Source organism: Trachemys scripta, chromosome 1 (genome assembly GCF_013100865.1).
Source record: "Trachemys scripta elegans isolate TJP31775 chromosome 1, CAS_Tse_1.0, whole genome shotgun sequence".
NCBI classification, from domain to species: Eukaryota; Metazoa; Chordata; order Testudines; family Emydidae; genus Trachemys; species Trachemys scripta.
This window is the reverse complement of record NC_048298.1, coordinates 303,195,208-303,212,019: the sequence shown is the minus strand read 5'-3', so window position 1 is coordinate 303,212,019 and position 16,812 is coordinate 303,195,208. Positions and strand designations below refer to the sequence as shown.

Sequence of the window (16,812 nt, the reverse complement as noted above, 5' to 3'; positions counted from 1 at the left end):
GCAGTATTAGGTACATTTGTGCTCCAGTTTCCTGCACCACCCTTATGGGCCAAAGTCTATCTTCAGCTGCATCGCTGCAACTCCAGTCAGTTCACAGGAGTTGCAGGGGTAAAAGAGAGAGGAGAATTGGGCCCTTAAATAGGAATTCTGGGTGCAGTTCACTTATAAATGCTTTTGTGTCCTAAAATGAGGTAATTGATTATTTTAATGTGGAAAAAACTTTTCATTTTCATCTACATCAATATATTAGTCTTTTAAAAGGAGGAAGTCTCCACAAAAGATGTAAAATTACCAATAAATAAATTCTCTTTACTCCCTGAGACACTAAAAGGAAAGGAAAGGAGACACAATGTAGACAACTCATAAATATTAATTATGTTAAAATCCCTCTGGTTGGGTTATTTTAAGTGGTCTGTGGCCATTACAGCATTTTGTGTTTTTACTGATGTATTGTATTAGCCTAATAGTGACAGTACTAGTACAAAGCTAATGTTTCCAAGAGGATTTGGTTGATTATTTCATTTTAAAGACAAAGATCTTAAGGTTTCTGTAAAGAAAATGAACATTTAAGATAGCAGAATCTCTGCAGGATCAATGACATGCCATGTAAGTTTGCTATCTAATGGACAATATAGCACCTGTGGCACCAGCACTTAACTGGTCTCCAAGGCCAACAGGAGGAGGTCATTAGCCAATACAGGACTTTTATCCAATAGGTGAGAAATAAATTTTAGCATAGGCTGTCAACTAATTTTGGACAATCCCCTAAAAAGAATTAGTATTGTACCACTTAGCGATAGTTCTCCTGCCTAACAATGCTATGTGGCAATGTTGAGCTATCCCTCCCCTTGTGGGGGAGGGATAGCTCAGTGGTTTGAGCATTGGCCTGCTAAACCCAGGCTTGTGAGTTCAATCCTTGAGGGAGCCACTTGGGGATCTGGGGCAAAATAAGTACTTGGTCCTGCTAGTGAAGGCAGGGGGCTGGACTCAATGACCTTTCAAGGTCCCTTCCAGTTCTAGGAGATGGGATATCTCCATTAATTATTATAATGTTTCTATTCTTTATTATAAAGCCTGCATACTAGACTAAGGTTCACAAATACTGTAATTCCTGGAGAATACACATACACAAGGTCTGATCCTGTATTCTTCACAAGTTCCCAAACTGTGGAGATTCGGTGTATACACACACACACACCTAACTTCAAATGGAGTTTTGTGTATTCAAGAAATACAGTATCAGGCCCCACACAAAAACATGACAGATACAAAGAGAAAGGGCTGAACTGGGCAAAAATCATAGACACTATTAAATCTGTCACAGCTACATTGTGGTGATTGTGAATTATCAGTGTTCCCACAGACTGAGGGCCAGACCCTAACCTCAGTTACAGCAGTGTAAATCTGGAGTAATTTGACTGAAGTCCAGATTCTCATCTGAGTGAGATAACAACGTGGCTTTATGCATCCTTCAACATTTCAATAAAGCTGCAGAAGGAATCTTCTCATCTGCTACTAGTTAAGCATATGAGAAATACACGTGCCCTGCTGGTTAATTATTTACAGAGCACACCTGCTCTACATGACCTTACTCTGTCAGGACCTGACATTATCAGGCATATTCACAATGTAATGAACATATGAACTGACAAGAGAAGGAAATGGAGAAAGATCAAATGCAGCAAGAAAAACAAATGTAATACTAACATTATGCTGTTAACTAACCAAATTGGGCTGCCTTGTTATTTATTACTTCACTGGTTTTGTTACAAAGTCAGATTAAACCAGCCATTTGTTCAGTAGGTAATCTTGGAGAAAAAAACCACAATTTTACTAATGAAACTCCTAGATAGAATTGCTTCTGCCTTTGGGGCACTGTAGCACAGGCTACATATGATGAGCATGATCTATAAAAAGTCACTACTTCCCCACCAGCCAATGAGAATCTAGGATTCTGCAAATCAAAGCATCATTCCAAGAAGCTCTCAGAAAGCTGGTGAACCCTGACTGGTTGGCAAGGTCAGTTTTCCTCATGAAGGAACAGTCCATTATTAGAGGAGTGTTTTCTCCTCAACAAAATGTCTTATTCATGATATGGATAGCAGGACCTTGCATCTTTACTTTCATACACACTGCTCGGGAGAGGTCACTCCTATATCACAAGAGGCATTAACTTCAGGTTGCAGGTATGCGCATCATAGTCCAAAATAATACACACAACAGAAGGCATTGGTTCATAATAACTTCATTTTAGCAAGCAACATTGCTGCTTTCCAGGGGCCTGTCCCACTGGGAGCAGAGCAGCACTCACAGCTGAATTAAGTCAATTTGGGGCCCTAAGCACACCTAACATGGTACCCACATAGGCTCCCCCACAAGCCATGGCCTCATCCCTCCTCGAAGTTGCAGCAAATTTCAGAGTTAAGATAGGTGGGTCACTTCAGTCCTCTTGAAGCTATTGTTTCAGGCTGTTGGTAGACTCAAAGAGGCATCACTTATGCCTGAGTCTTGTTTTCAAGCTTTTCTTTGCATCCATGAAGGACAGAAAGGGAGGGTCGCGAGCTGTCAGCCTCCACCACAAATCCCGCTTTGCCGCCAGCATTTTTAATAGTGTTAAATATATAAAAAGTGTTTTTAATTTATAAGGGGGGGTTGCACTCAGAGGCTTACTATGTAAAGGGGTCACCAGTACAAAAGTTTGAGAACCACTGAATTAGACCATTCCTGACAGGTGTTTCTCTAACCTGCTCTTAAAAATCTCCAATGATGGAGATTCTACAACCTCCCTAGGCAATTTATTCCAATGCTTAACCACCCTGACAGTTAGGAAGTTTTTCCTAATGTCCAACCTAAACCTCCCTTGCTGCAATTTAATCCCATTGCTTCTTGTTCTAGCCTCCTTGTAACAACCTTTTATGTACTTGAAAACTGTTATCATGTCCCCTCACAGTCTTCTCTTTTTCAGACTAAACAAACCCAGTTTTTTCAATCTTCCCTCATAGGTCATGTTTTCTAGACCTTTAGTCATTTTTGTTGCTCTTCTCTGGATTTTCTCCATTTTGTCCACATCTTTCCTGAAAAGCAGCGCCCAGAACTCGACACAATATTCCAATCGAGGCCTAATCAGCATGGAGTAGAGCGGAAGAATTACTTCTCGTGTCTTGCTTACAACACTCCTGCTAATACATCCCAGAATGATGTTTGCTTTTTTTGCAACAGTGTTACACTGTTGACTCATATTTAGCTTGTGGTCCACTAAGACCCCCAGATCCCTTTCCTCAGTACTCCTTCCCAGGCAGTCATTTCCCATTTTGTATGTGTACAACTGATTGTTCCTTCCTAAATGGAGTATTTTGCATTTGTCCTTACTGAATTTCATCCTATTTACTTTAGACCATTTCTCCAGTTTATCCAGATCATTTTGAATTTTAATCCTATTCTCCAAAGAACTTGCAACCCCTCCCAGCTTGGTATCATCCACAAATTTTATAAGTGTACTCTCTTTGCCATTATCTAAATAATTGATGAAGATACTGAACAGAACCGGACCAAGAAATGAGCCCTGCAGGACCCCACTCGTTATGCCCTTCCAGCATGACTGTGAACCACTGATAACTACTCTCTGGGAACGGTTTTGCAGCCAGTTTTGCACCCACCTTATAGTAGCTCCAGCTAGCATTTCCCTAGTTTGTTTATGAGAAGGTCATGCGAGACAGTATGAAAAGCTGTACTAAAGTGAAGATCTACCACATCTACCGCTTCCCCCCATCCACAAAGCTTGTTACCCTGTAAAAGAAAGCTACCAGGTTGGTTTGACACAATTTGTTCTTGACAAATCCATGCTGGCTTTTACTTATCACCTTATTTTCTTCTAGATGTTTGCAAATTTGCTTGCTTAATTATTTGCTCCATTATCTTTCCGGGTACAGAAGTTAAACTGACTGGTCTGAAATTCCCCGGGTTGTCCTTATTTCCCATTTTTACATATGGGCACTATATTTGCCCTTTTCCAGTCTTCTGGAATCTCTCCCGTCTTCCATGACTTTTCAAAGATAATTACTAATGGCTCAGATATCTCCTCAGTCAGCTCCTTAATTATTCCAGGACGCATTTAATCAGGCCCTGGTAACTTGAAGACATCTAATTTGTCTAAGTAATTTTTAATTTGTTCTTTTCCTATTTTAGCCTCTGATCCTATCTCATTTTCACTGGCACCCACTATGTTAGGCGTCCAATTGCCACCAACCTTCTTTCCTACACAGTGAGATAGTTTGCTCTTGTGCCCTTAATAATGTCTTTGAAAAACTGCCAACTGTCTTCAATTGTTTTTCCCCTTAGACTTGCTTCCCATGGGATCTTACCTACCAAATCCATGAGTTTGCTAAAGTCTGCCTTCTTGAAATCCACTGTCTTTATTTTACTGTTCTCCCTCCTATCAGGTTTGCAGATGACACAGAACTAGGGGAGTGGTAAATAATGAAGAGGACATGTCACTGAGACAGAGTGGTCTGGATCACTTGGTAAACTGAGTGCAGGTAAAAATATTCATTTTAGTACAGCTAAATGTAAATGTATACATCTAGGAACAAAGAATATAGGCCACAAATACAGGATGGTGAGACTCTCCTATGAAGCAGTGACTCTGAAAAAGATTTGGGGGTCATGGTAGATGAGCTCCCACTGCAACACTGTGGCCAAAAGGGCTAATGCGATCCTTGGATGTATAAACTGGAATACTGAGTAGGAGTAAAGAAGTTATTTTACCTCTGTACTTGGCACTGGTGGAATCACTCTTGGAATACTGTTTCCAGTTCTAGTGTCAATAATTCAAGAAGGATGTTGAAAAATTAGAGAAGGTTCAGACAAGAGCCATGAGAACAATTAAAGGATTAGAAAACAGTAATAGCCCAAGGAGTTCAATCTATTTAGTTTAAGAAAGAGAAGGTTAAGGGGTGACACAAATATTTGATAATGGGCTCTTTAACCCAGCAGAGCATAACTCGATTCAATGGCTGAAAATTGAAGATAGACAAATTCAGACTGGAAATAAGGCATACATTTTTAAGAGTAAGGGTAATCAACCCCTGGAACAGTTTGACAAGGGTTGTGGTGGATTCTCCATCACTGCCACCTTTTACATCAAAATTGGATATTTATCTAAAAGCTCTGCTCTCTGAATTATTTTGGAGAAGTTCTATGATCTCGGTTTTATGGGAGATCAGACTAGATGATCACAATGGTCCCTTCTGGCCTTAGAATCTATGAATTATACAGTGATTATAATGAAAGGCAAAGTTTGCAAACAACCCATACCATTAATTTGTTTATATAGTTTGTTTGTCAAACAAGAACTAATATTTAACAGCTGGTAGATTGTGACCCTAATGCCAATGTAACTGGTCACTGGAGGATTTCCTCCACATAGGGGGGATCAACTGATGGCATAGACTCAGCATAGTGTCGCCCATCTCACCAGCTCTACCTGCTCTCTGCAGAAAGGGCATGGCCAGCATGAAGAAAGTATGGCTGGGGCTTCTCTGCATCCCACTGATCCCATGCTGCCATATCAGCTCGTTGGGGCCACTGGTAGCCAAGATAGTCTAGGTCAGCTTTCAGGATGCTGTTTTATGTCACACCGATGGACTGGTCCCGCACAGAGTGCGCTCATTGACCCTAGCTGAGGATCTAGGCCCGGAAGGAACTAATACAATAGACAGAACAGAACAGATATGGCAGCAGAGTATTTTGCTAGTCTGCACCTAGACTTGTTAATTTCCAAAAATTAGTATGTGAGGGAAAAGAGGGCTTGAGAGTAAAGATGTAAATAAAGTGTAAAAACAATAACCATGTAATTGGTTAAAATTCTATCAGTTACATGGTTAAACGTTTAACCAGGGAACTAGGAGTGCGGGGGGTGCTGCAGAACCCCCATGTTTTAGGTGGGGCTCCCCACTACCAGATCCGTGCCTGGGGCTCCCTGCTGCCGGCCCCGCACCCACCATCCCAGCGTGCCCAGCATTCCAGCTGCCGGCCCCAAGGCCAGGGTCCCGGCTGCTAGCCCTGCGCCACAGGTCCTGGCTGTCAGCCCGCCCCCAGGGCTCTGCGCGGGGCAGCAGCAGATCCCTGGGCATCCGGTGGCAGCCGGGACCCTGGGTGCACTGGGATGCCAGGCGCGGGCAGCAGCAGAGCTCTGGGCGCAGTGGCAGCTAGGGCCCAGGGCCGGCAGCCGGGACCCCAGGAGGACTTTGTTAACAAAAACTGATAAGCATCAAGTTTATCGGTTAACCAGTTCAACTTTTACATCCCTACTTGAGAGGAAGCAACATAGGAAGGCAAGGAGAAAAAGCACTAAGATATCGTGAGCAGAGGAGGGAAAGAGAAGATGAAATGAGAAAATACAAAGAGACTAGAAAAAAGGAGAAAGATCTGTAGAGAAGAACGTCAACGAAAGACAAACTATGTGGGGCTTTGAAAAAAATTTGAAGACACCAAAAGTTATGGATTATGCAATTAAAAAAACCAGACCACAAAAACACGTCTAGTTTTCTAAAGATGGCACCGAGAAGAAATCAAAACAAAATGGGCTCCAGTAACTTTGGCCTCTGATTCTTAGCTGTGGCTGGGCTGAGCTGAGCTTAAAGATGAGATAAACTAAGATCTAGTGAAATGGAGGTGTGCACCATCCTTGGGGGCTCCGCTCCCATATTTTGGAGCCAGCCAGAGATCTTAGGGTGCTCTAATTTATGCTCCATGGCAAGAAGTTGCTTTGGCGGCTGAGAATAGCTGAAGCACAGGGGCATTCCATCCATACTCCTACACTAGTGTTCAGCCAGCTCTATACCACTCTTGTCTGTACAATCCTTTTTTCGCCAATGAGCCGTCGTAAAGAGGCCATAGCAGAGGCCAGAACTGAGGCTCTTGTCCTCTCCCCTTCCCTCCACATAGTGGCAGGCTTAAATGTATGCAGTTGCTTAGGGCCCTGGACTGCTGCTGAAGACAGCTAACAGGTGGCTCTAGAAACAAGCCACAGAGACTGTCTGCTTTCTGAGTGCCCAGACACTTCTCCTTGCTGTCCAGATTCTGTTTCCTTCTCAATCACCTTCAATCCAGTGCCAGAGACTAGCACAGGTCTTTCCTACAAATGTCCCTCCCCACTTCTCCTGTGCTCCTAGGGTTACCATTCGTCCGGATTTACCCGGACATGTCCTCCTTTTTGTGCTAAAAATAGCGTCCGGGGGGAATTTGTAAAGCACTCACAATGTCCGGGATTTCCCCCCTCCCCCGGCAGGGCAGAGCGAGTGGCTGGGAGAGCTGCAGGAAAGTCCCGGGCTGGACTCCAAAGCATCTGTAGAGGAGCCGGATCCGCCCTGCATTCTGAGCAAGTGTATCAGCACAAAGTGCAGCCCTCCCCTTTTGCAACTGGGAGCGGTTTCTGCCATGCAGCGTAGCAAAACGGGAGCGAGAGCACTTTGTGCTGATACAAGGGCAGCTCTCCCCTGCAGCCCGGTCCGGCAGCACTGTGCAGGGCCAGGGACCGGGTTTTGTTGTGCTGGGGAGCACAGCCACGTGTCCGGCTCGGCTCGCACAGAGCCCAACACCCTGTTCTGAGCAGCAGGGTAAGGGGGTCAGGGGGCAGGAGAAGGGGCAGGGAGGTTCTGGAGGGGTTTAGATGGGTTGGGAGTTCTGGGGGGGCTGTCAGGGGGCAGGAGTGCGGAGAGGGATCGGAGCAGTCAGGGGACAGGGAGCAGAGGGGTTTAGATGGGTTGAGAGTTCTGGGTGGGGGTGTGGATAAGGGTTGGGGCAGTCAGGGGACAAGAGGCAGGGAGGCTTAGGTAGGGGGTGGAGTCCTGGGGGGTAGTTAGGGGCAGGGGTCCCAGGAGGGGGCAGTCAGGGGACAAGGAACGGGGGGAGGGTTGGGGGTTCTGGGGGGGCGGGAAGTGGGAGGGGCAGGGGTGGGGCTAGGGCGGGGCTCCTCCCGTCCTCTTTTTTGCTTGCTGAAATATGGTAACCCTATGTGCTCCTGATTAGCCTTTATATGCCTCAGCAGCCTTTGTGGTGCTTAACAACCGTGGCATGCATATTACTACTCCTGGGGGAATTCTGCATCACTGTGCAATGCAGAATTTTGCAGAAATGAACCTTGTGCGAACAGAATTTCCCTTCCCCCACAGAAATGGGCTGCAGTGCTGCTAGGCGCCACTAGGGGCCGCTGGCCCCAACAGAGCCCAGCTTGCACATAGAAGACACTGCTGGGGGGGAGGGAGCTAGAGGGTTCCTGGCAGCTGCAGTTCCCAGCATGCCCTGAGGGAAGGAGAGGGCGGCGTGCAGGAAACTGTGCAAGCCTGGGGCCGAGCATCAGGCTGTTTCTCCCTCTGGATCCCTGGGCTGGGGGGGGGGGGGGGGGGGGTGGGGGGCAGAAGGCGGGTGTCTGGGCTGGGGGGCCCCATGACTGGGCTCTGGGGGGGAGGGCGTACGGGTGTCTGGGCAATAGGGGCCCTGCAGCTGGGCTCTGGGGGGGGAGGGGGCAGAGAAGCAGGAACTGAGTTGTCATAGGGGTTTCTTTAACTCTCTACTCCTGGGGGGATTTTTGTGTGTGTCCATATTGTTATGGACATACTTGCTGACAGGTATTTTGAAATAAATTACCAAAATAATTGAAACCGGCGCAATTATGTAGTGTTATTTTGACAAATAAAATTTGCATAATTTTAAAATATTGTGCACAGAATTTTTAATTTGTTGGCGCAGAATTTTTAATTTTTTGGCACAGAATGCCCCCAGGAGTAGAGTATGCAGAGGATGTTGACATGGAGCAATCACAGGGGTGGCAAGAGATGAATGGGACTCTGGACATCTTACATTGGATAGGCCCTTGCAAAAACCAGGCTGTCTCTACTGCCATGAAATCTTGCTATAGTGGGTATAAGTGCCACAGGATCTACTGTCTGGACCAGCCTTCCTGGATCTCTTCACGTCATCACCTTAGAGGTGTGCTATGAACATGGGTCTGGCAGGCAGGAACTCCCACCTTCCAATCCTGGTTGAGATGCTGACAAGCTCCATGGCCTTGGGCAAGCCACTTAGGCTCTGTTTCCTGATCTGTAAAATAGGAACAACACTTGCCTTGCTCATAGGTGAGTTCTAGAGAACATGCAAAGCACTCTGAAGATGAAGTGCACTATTATTCAGTTCCAATCTTATCTGAAAACGGTTCATTCCTCCCCTACCTATACCACTTAATTTTGCTTTCCCTGTGTGCTTATTCATTATTTAATTCCATTTCTATATAAATTAACTCTCTAAAATGTTTTAGGATACAGCATATATGAAAGTTGCTACACAAAACAAAGTGGAGTTCTATACAATATTTACACATGCTCCTAATATCCTCTCACCCTTTTTTAGAAACAAATTCTTTGATCTCATTAGTGACTGGGAGAAATGGCATATAAATAGATTAAATAACGTACTGTATGGCACCTCTACAATAAGTGCCATGTACTGAGTTATACATGCTTGTGCAGAATGAACCTTGGCTAGCTCGTAGCAAGTCCGGATGCAGGACGTGATCCACGATGAGATCAGACCAGGAGCCCTTTCATCCAGTCCGCAACCACCACAAACAGCTGGTTTGACTTCCGTAACGGCTTTGTGTGCTCAATATAAAAGGGCTAGTGCCCACCAAACATCCAGTGAGTGGAGCCTCTGTTCTCGGACATTAGCATGAGGCTTAGGGAAAAAGACATGCAGAAAAATGTCCTGGTTGGTGTGAAAATGTGACGCCACCTGTGGAAGGAAGGCCAGGTGAGGTCTCAGTTGTACCTTGTCCTTATGGAAAATCGTATAAGGGGGGTCAGAAGTGAGGGCCTTTAACTCTGACACTCTCCTTGTTGAGGTAATGGCGACCAGAAAGGCAACCTTCCACAACTGGTAGAGAAGGGAGCAAGTCGCCAGTGGTTTGAAAGGGGCCCCATTAGCCTGGAGAGGACCAGGTTAAGGTTCCACGCAGGGAGTGGTTGTCTAATTTGTGGGTATAACTGCTCCGGGCCCTTGAGGAAATGGGCAACCATAGAGTTGGCAAAGATTGAACGTCCAGCCACTCCCAGGTGGAAGGCCAAAATGGCTGCAAGGTTCACCTTAATGGATGACGCTGCAAGACCGTGCTGTTTCAGGTGCAGCAGGTACTCCAGAATAAGAGATAATGGCACCTGGAGTGGAGGTGTGTGATGCTGAGCACACCAGCATGTGAACCTTTTCCACTTTGCTAGGTATGTGGCCCTAGTGGAGAGTTTTCTGATACCGAGTAGGACTTCTCTTACTGGTTCCGAGCACAGAAATTCTATAGGTTTTAGCCATGAAGCTTCCAGGCTGTGAGATGGAGAGACTGGAGGTCAGGGTGATGAAGATGACCATGGTCCTGAGTGATCAGGTTGGGGAGGAGTGGCAACATGATCGGGGCGTCCACTGACAGCTCCAGGAGCATGGTGTACCAATGTTGGCAAGGCCACTCTGGTGCCACCAGAATTAACTCCGCCTTGTCTCTGCAGACCTTGAGTAGTACCTTGTGCATGAGAGGGATTGGGGTAAAGGCATACAACAGGTAGCCTCCCCAGGGTAGCAGGAACGTGTCTGTAATCGAACCTGGGCTGTGTTTCTGGAAGGAGCAGAACATTGGGCACTTTCTGTTGCTCAAGGTGGCGAATAGGTCAACCTGGGGACACCCTCACCTTTGGATGATGGAGTGTATGATATCCGGATGGATGGACCCCACTCGTGATTGCAGAAGGATCTGCTGAGGTGGTCTGAGAGTTTGTTCTGAACTCCTGGGAGATAGGATGCCTCCAGGTGAAAAGAGTGGGCTATGCAGAACTCCCACAGCCAGAGGGCTTCCCAGCATAGGGGAGAGGAATGGGCTCCATCCTGCTTGTTGATGTAAAACGTGGCAGTGGTGTTGTCGGTCATAACTGCCATGCACTGTCCTTGTAGTCGGGCCTGAAAGGTTTGACATGCCAGCTGCACCGCCCTCAGCTCAAAGAACTGTTTTAGTCTGAAAGCAATCTTTATTCCATTAACTGAAAGCAAACAGAGCCCTGCAAAGCAACAGGCAATTTTCATACACCTTCATAGTGCATCGTCTGCACCAATCACAGTCACCTCCTAGCATTACAAGCACTGCACTCCTGAGCATAGCAACAAATATTAGTGGCTTTCAGCTTCAAATTCCTGCCTCAAGCCCTCCCTGATCCTTATGGCCCCATGCTACGCCCTTCTAATAGCTCTAATAACAAATTCAAATTCAGCCTCCAGGCACTGAGCCTCAGCAGTCCAGTCCTGAGTGAAGCTTTCACCCTTCCCTTCACAAATATTATGGAGTGTACAGCACGCAGCTATAAGCATAGGAATATTGTCATCGACCAGGTCCAGCCTCACATACAGACATTGCCAGCGGGCCTTTAAATGCCCAAAAGCACACTCAACAGTCATTCTGCACTTGCTCAGCCTGTTGTTGAACCACTCCTTGCGGCTGTCAAGGTGCCCCGTGTATGGCTTTATAAACCACGGCATAAAGGGGTAGGTTGGGGTCTCCCAGGATCACAATGGGCATTTCAACTTCCCCTATGGTGATCTTCTGGTCCGGGAAGAAAGTCCCTGCTTGCAGCTTCCTGAACAGGCCAGTGTTCCAAAAGATGCGTGCGTCTCGCACCTTTCCAGACCAGCCTGCGTTAATGTCCGTGAAACAATGTTGTGATCCACAAGCGCCTGGAGAACCTTAGAGAAATACCCCTTGCAATTAATGTACTCGGTGGCTAGGTGGTCTGGTGCCAGAATTGGAATATGCATGCCATCTATCGCCCCTCTGCAGTTAGGGAAGCCCATTTGTGCAAAGCCATCCACAATGTCACGCACGTTGCCCACAGTCACGGTCTTTCAGAGCAGGATGAGATCAATGGCCCTGCACACTTCCGTCAATATGAGTCCAATGGTCGACTTTCCCACTACGAACTGGTTAGCGACCGATCGGTAGCAGTCTGGAGTAGCCAGCTTCCACAGTGCAATCGCTATGCTCTTCTCCAACAGCAGGGCAGCTCTCATTCTCGTGTCCTTGTGCCGCAGGGCTGGGGTGAGCTCATCACACAGTCCCATGAATGTGGCTTTCCTCATCCAAAAGTTCTGCAACCAGTACTCATCCCAGACGTGCATGACGATGTGATCCCACCACTCAGTGCTTGTTTCCTGAGCCCAAAAGCGGCATTCCACTGTGGTCAGCACCTCCGTGAATGCCACAAGCAATCTCTTGTTGTAGCTACTACATATGGCGAGATCAATGTCACATTCCTCTTGACTTTGTAGTTTAAGGAATAACTCCACTGCCACTAGTGACATGTTAGTCAGAGCGAGCAGCATATTGGTCAACAATGCAGGATCCGTTCCTGCAGACCGAAGAGACAGTGTTCACAGTACACAAACCATTGAAAGATGGCGCCAAATGCGGACAGAAGCACAGGGATTGCACTACTCCAAATACCGCTTCAAGTGCCGCAGGCAACTGACAGTGTCATTCAAAGCTTCTGTATTCAAATGTATGTAACTTTGTGGGTGCAACTTTTTAGGCTGACATATTTCATGATGATTCTCTATAGAAAGGTGAAATTTTCCTGTTTTATCTTTTCCTCATCTTGTAGCTGCTGTCTAGCTACCAAATTACTCACTGGCATTTAAATACTCTTTTCTTTAAAACAACTATTTGTTCCTCCCCCTCCCCCCATGAAATTATCATAGCAGAGAACAAAACTATAGGTATCAACATTTTGAGACTATGACCTAAAACATCCCTTAACTTGTTATTTCAATGCTCTTTCTGGTCTTGAAAGCTTGTGGGCCAGATCCTCAGCAAGTGTAAATTGGCAAAGCTCCACTGAGTTAATGGAGCTACGCTGACTTAAACCAGCTAGGGATTTGGCCCTGTAGGTCTAGTGTGAGCATTAATGTAATGTTTATCTTCTTTGTAAGAGTGTTGTGTGCCTGCCATTTTGTTTTAAAATTCTATCATCTTAAATATCAAGCAAATGACTTCATCCACCATCACTGAGAATTAAATATATCCACACTGTCTCAGTCTGAGTTTAATCATATTATCACTCCCCCTCCATAATAGCAACATTGGTCTAGTGGACCTACTCCCAGTCTTAGCTTGTTCTGGTACAACAAGGGCTCTTCAATACAGTGTTATCTGCCACTGCACAGGCTACAGAGGATTAGATGAAATGCCACTTTTCTACTTCAGTGCTGCCGTAGGAGTCGGTCCATCAGTGCAAGCAAGCACAGAACAATGGGAAATTATTTCTTGAAATTACAGTGTCCTCACCTATCTACCCCATCTGCTCTGGCCATATTATATCGTATGTGTTCATTCAATTGTGGGGTCTACTGCTGTTACATTTCATAGAAATAATTGTCTGATTCTGTTTTCAATCTTCTTTTCTTGAATACTAGAGACAGGTCTGGATTGCAAAGTTTAACTTTCCCAATTTTGATGGATGGTCAGGCACTGCGGGGAGGAGTGAGTTGGGCTAATCTCCACTGGATACAGCCACACTCCCACACAAAATGTGTATTGCTCCACTCTAAAGGACGGCAATATGCAGCCCTTTGTGAAAGGAATAATTTGAGGAGTGCACCTGTGCCAAATGAGATCCTTTCATTCAAAGCAAACAGGAATATTGTCATTGGTACCTTTGTTTGCAGGTTTTATTTCTGTCTCAATGGCTACAGACATGTCTATTTTCTTTATTTATGAGAACACCTAGATGAATCAACCAACATTTAAAACCTCTATTAAGGATACTACCCAGCAGTCATTTTAAGCAACCATTTTAAAGATTTTAGTACAACTCTGTTCAACCTTTAAATAAAGGCTAGGTATTAGGCAACCCGTTCTTCATGGTCTCTTGGGTAATTGTTTATGGCAGGTTTCCCTGTAGTAATGACTCTGCACCCTTGAAAGCCCAGCTAGTTGTTTTTATTATTATTATTCTCAGTCCACTATGATAGTTTCCTATTGTCACAGTCGCTGGGTGGGCTGCCCCACTGAGACCCTTTTCCATTCCCCCCAAATGCACTCACTTCAAGTGACTGGCCTGTGTCTCCACTTTTCTTTGGGGTGGGATCAAGCAATCCAACCACTCCCCTTGTTGCCAACTGTGTCACTTAGCAAGATTTGGCACCTGCAAGAGTTTCCCTCCAGGAGCCAGTGGACAGTAACAGTTTCCAGTGATACAGAAGCAGCTTCTCCAAAACAAAGTAGGATTTATTTTGCCAAAAGTTGCACAACACTATGAAAAATTGATTAAAAGAGCAAAGAGTTCTAAACATATTCTGTCTTACCCACACTTGGCATTTCCCGTGAGCTCCCAGGGGTACAGCTAACACTGCAAAAAAAACCAAAACCAAATCTGCGGCAGAGCCCGGGTCAGCTGACTCGGACTCATGGGACTCAGGCTACCAAGCTAAAAAAAGCAGTGTAGATGTTTCTGCTTGGGCTCTGATACCCAGCAACGGGGAAGGGTCTCAAAGCCCAAGCTCCAGCCCTCGCAGAAACATCTACACTGCTATTTGTAGCCCAGGAGCGCGAGCCCCGCAAGTCTGAGCGGTTGATCTGGGCCCTGAGACTTACTGCAGCATGGTTGGTTGGTTTTTGCAGTGTAGACATACCATAGGTGACATGATTCAGCCTTGGAGCCTCTCCATTCTCCCTGAGCACCAAGCTACAGCTTGCTTGCTGCAGACCCTCAGACTGCCTGTATGTCAGGTCCACAGCATGCTGACCACTTCCCCCCACCCTCTCTGTAAGTCAGGGTCTTTTGATCTTGCAATTCTCATCCTAGGCAAACAGTCATCCTCCAGATTGGGGCTGAATAGTCCCTCTTCATAGCTACATACCCATCGTGCCTGAGGGAATGCTCCTTATCTAGGCCATTGTTTTACCTTTCCTGCCTGATTTATTTTGATAACCCCATTTGATCCAATGATGCATTCAGGCAGAGTAGTATCACAGAAATATGCTATGGGGTACCTGATATTAATAAAAAAACAAAACAAATATTTCCCAGTTCTCTCACATTATCTCCTCACGTACACACAAGTCTCCATATATAATTCTTAACTTCAATTTTCCATCTACTACAAGCCCAGAGAATTTCAGTTACTCCTTTCCGCCCCTTTCCTACATAAGTCTTCAACTCCCTTCTCACTAAGACTGTGTGATAAAGATATTAATTCCAAATATCACTCCAGTTGTGCACAGTTTCTAGATATTTCTTTATAAAACAGGAAGTTAAAACCCTTAGCCCCCGGTCTAAGTATCAACTTTCCCAACCATCCCTTAGCAACTCTACTGCTAACTTGGAAAGAAAAGCACAGGAGTAACCATGTACCTCATAGTTTTTTCCCGTACACTTAACTTGTTGCTTCCACCCATATGAATATGTAACTGCCTTTCTTCTTTGCCAAAATACTTGTATACACTCCTTGATGTGCTATACAATGAAGGGATGCACACGCTCATAAGATGGGATCTGTCACTTTTATAGCATCCTCCTTTTAATAAGAAATAGAATTATACAACCTCATGTACGTATTTCCCATAGCCCCAAACCATTCCTCTTCACTCCATATTGACAGAATATTGTCCTATACCTTATTGTGCTCTTTCTAGGAAGTGTCCAGTCATAGGTAGATGGATGCTCTTTTGGTTAAGGTACTGCATAGGAAGTCAGGATGCCTGGCATTTATTCCTGGCTCTGCCACCAACTCCCTGGGTGACCTTCAACGAGTCACTTCACTTTTTTCTGCCTCACTTTCTCCCTCTCTAAAATGGGGCTAATGATGGATGCCTGATGGGTTGTTGTGAGCTATGACAACTTACATCAGCAGAGGATTTGCCCCCATTTTTCTAGACACATCTTCTGCCAAACAGTTGAAACATGACATGTTCAGCTCCAAGGATATCTATGTTCTCTGGGCTGTTCTCTTAAACAGGTCACTCATCTTTTATTTATTTTCTTTTTACTCTCATTGTTCCTAATTTTAGTGTATTTTGCTCTCATGCTTCCCCCCACCCCCAACCCCACCCCAATAATTTCTTTGTATCTCTCTCTAATCCTTCTGAGCTGCCTATAATTATCTCTCATATTTCAGAGCTTGGTCCTTGATCCCTTAATTGGCTTTTTGCTCTTTGATCCCTTTGTAGCTTCCTCTGTGTCAATCCATTTTCCATTTCACAAGTAGACAATAAACAAACTCTTTCAATCTACAGCTTCACCTATTTTATTCCTTTTTTACTTTTTGCCCATTAGACCTTTCCAGATTGTCTCCCCAACCCACTGCCTCTCCTTTGACTTTATTCCTGATTATTTACGTCCCATGTTCTGTTCTCTCCTACTAATCCAATTCTATTTTTGGCTCATGGCTGAAGCATCACCAAGCTTCTTAATGAAGTCTCCTCGCAGTTAATTTATTAACAAATACAAGGATGAAAAGAAAGGTCACTTCTGCTCACCTCACCACTCCAAAATAACCACAATGGGCCTGAGTCACCTCTCACTTAACACTGAAACAAATTGGGTGTAGCGACACAGAAGTCAATGGAGTTACAGTAGTGTCATAGAGAGAAACATTAGGCTTAAGAGCTTTCCATAGCCACAGCACTGAACAGGCATTAACTAACTAATCCTCACAGCATCCATGTGAAGCTTGTAACTATGTATTATTATTCCCATATTACAGAGGGGAAACTGAGGCAGGGAAGTGAAG

At 45.2% G+C, this 16,812-nt stretch overlaps 1 protein-coding gene across 1 annotated transcript in view; it reads right to left on the bottom strand.

Annotated features, from left to right (window-relative positions):
- ATP8A2 (ATPase phospholipid transporting 8A2) overlaps positions 1-16,812 on the bottom strand; it is a 584,689-nt gene that overhangs the window by 542,309 nt on the left and 25,568 nt on the right. The gene's annotated exons all lie outside the window — the stretch shown is intronic.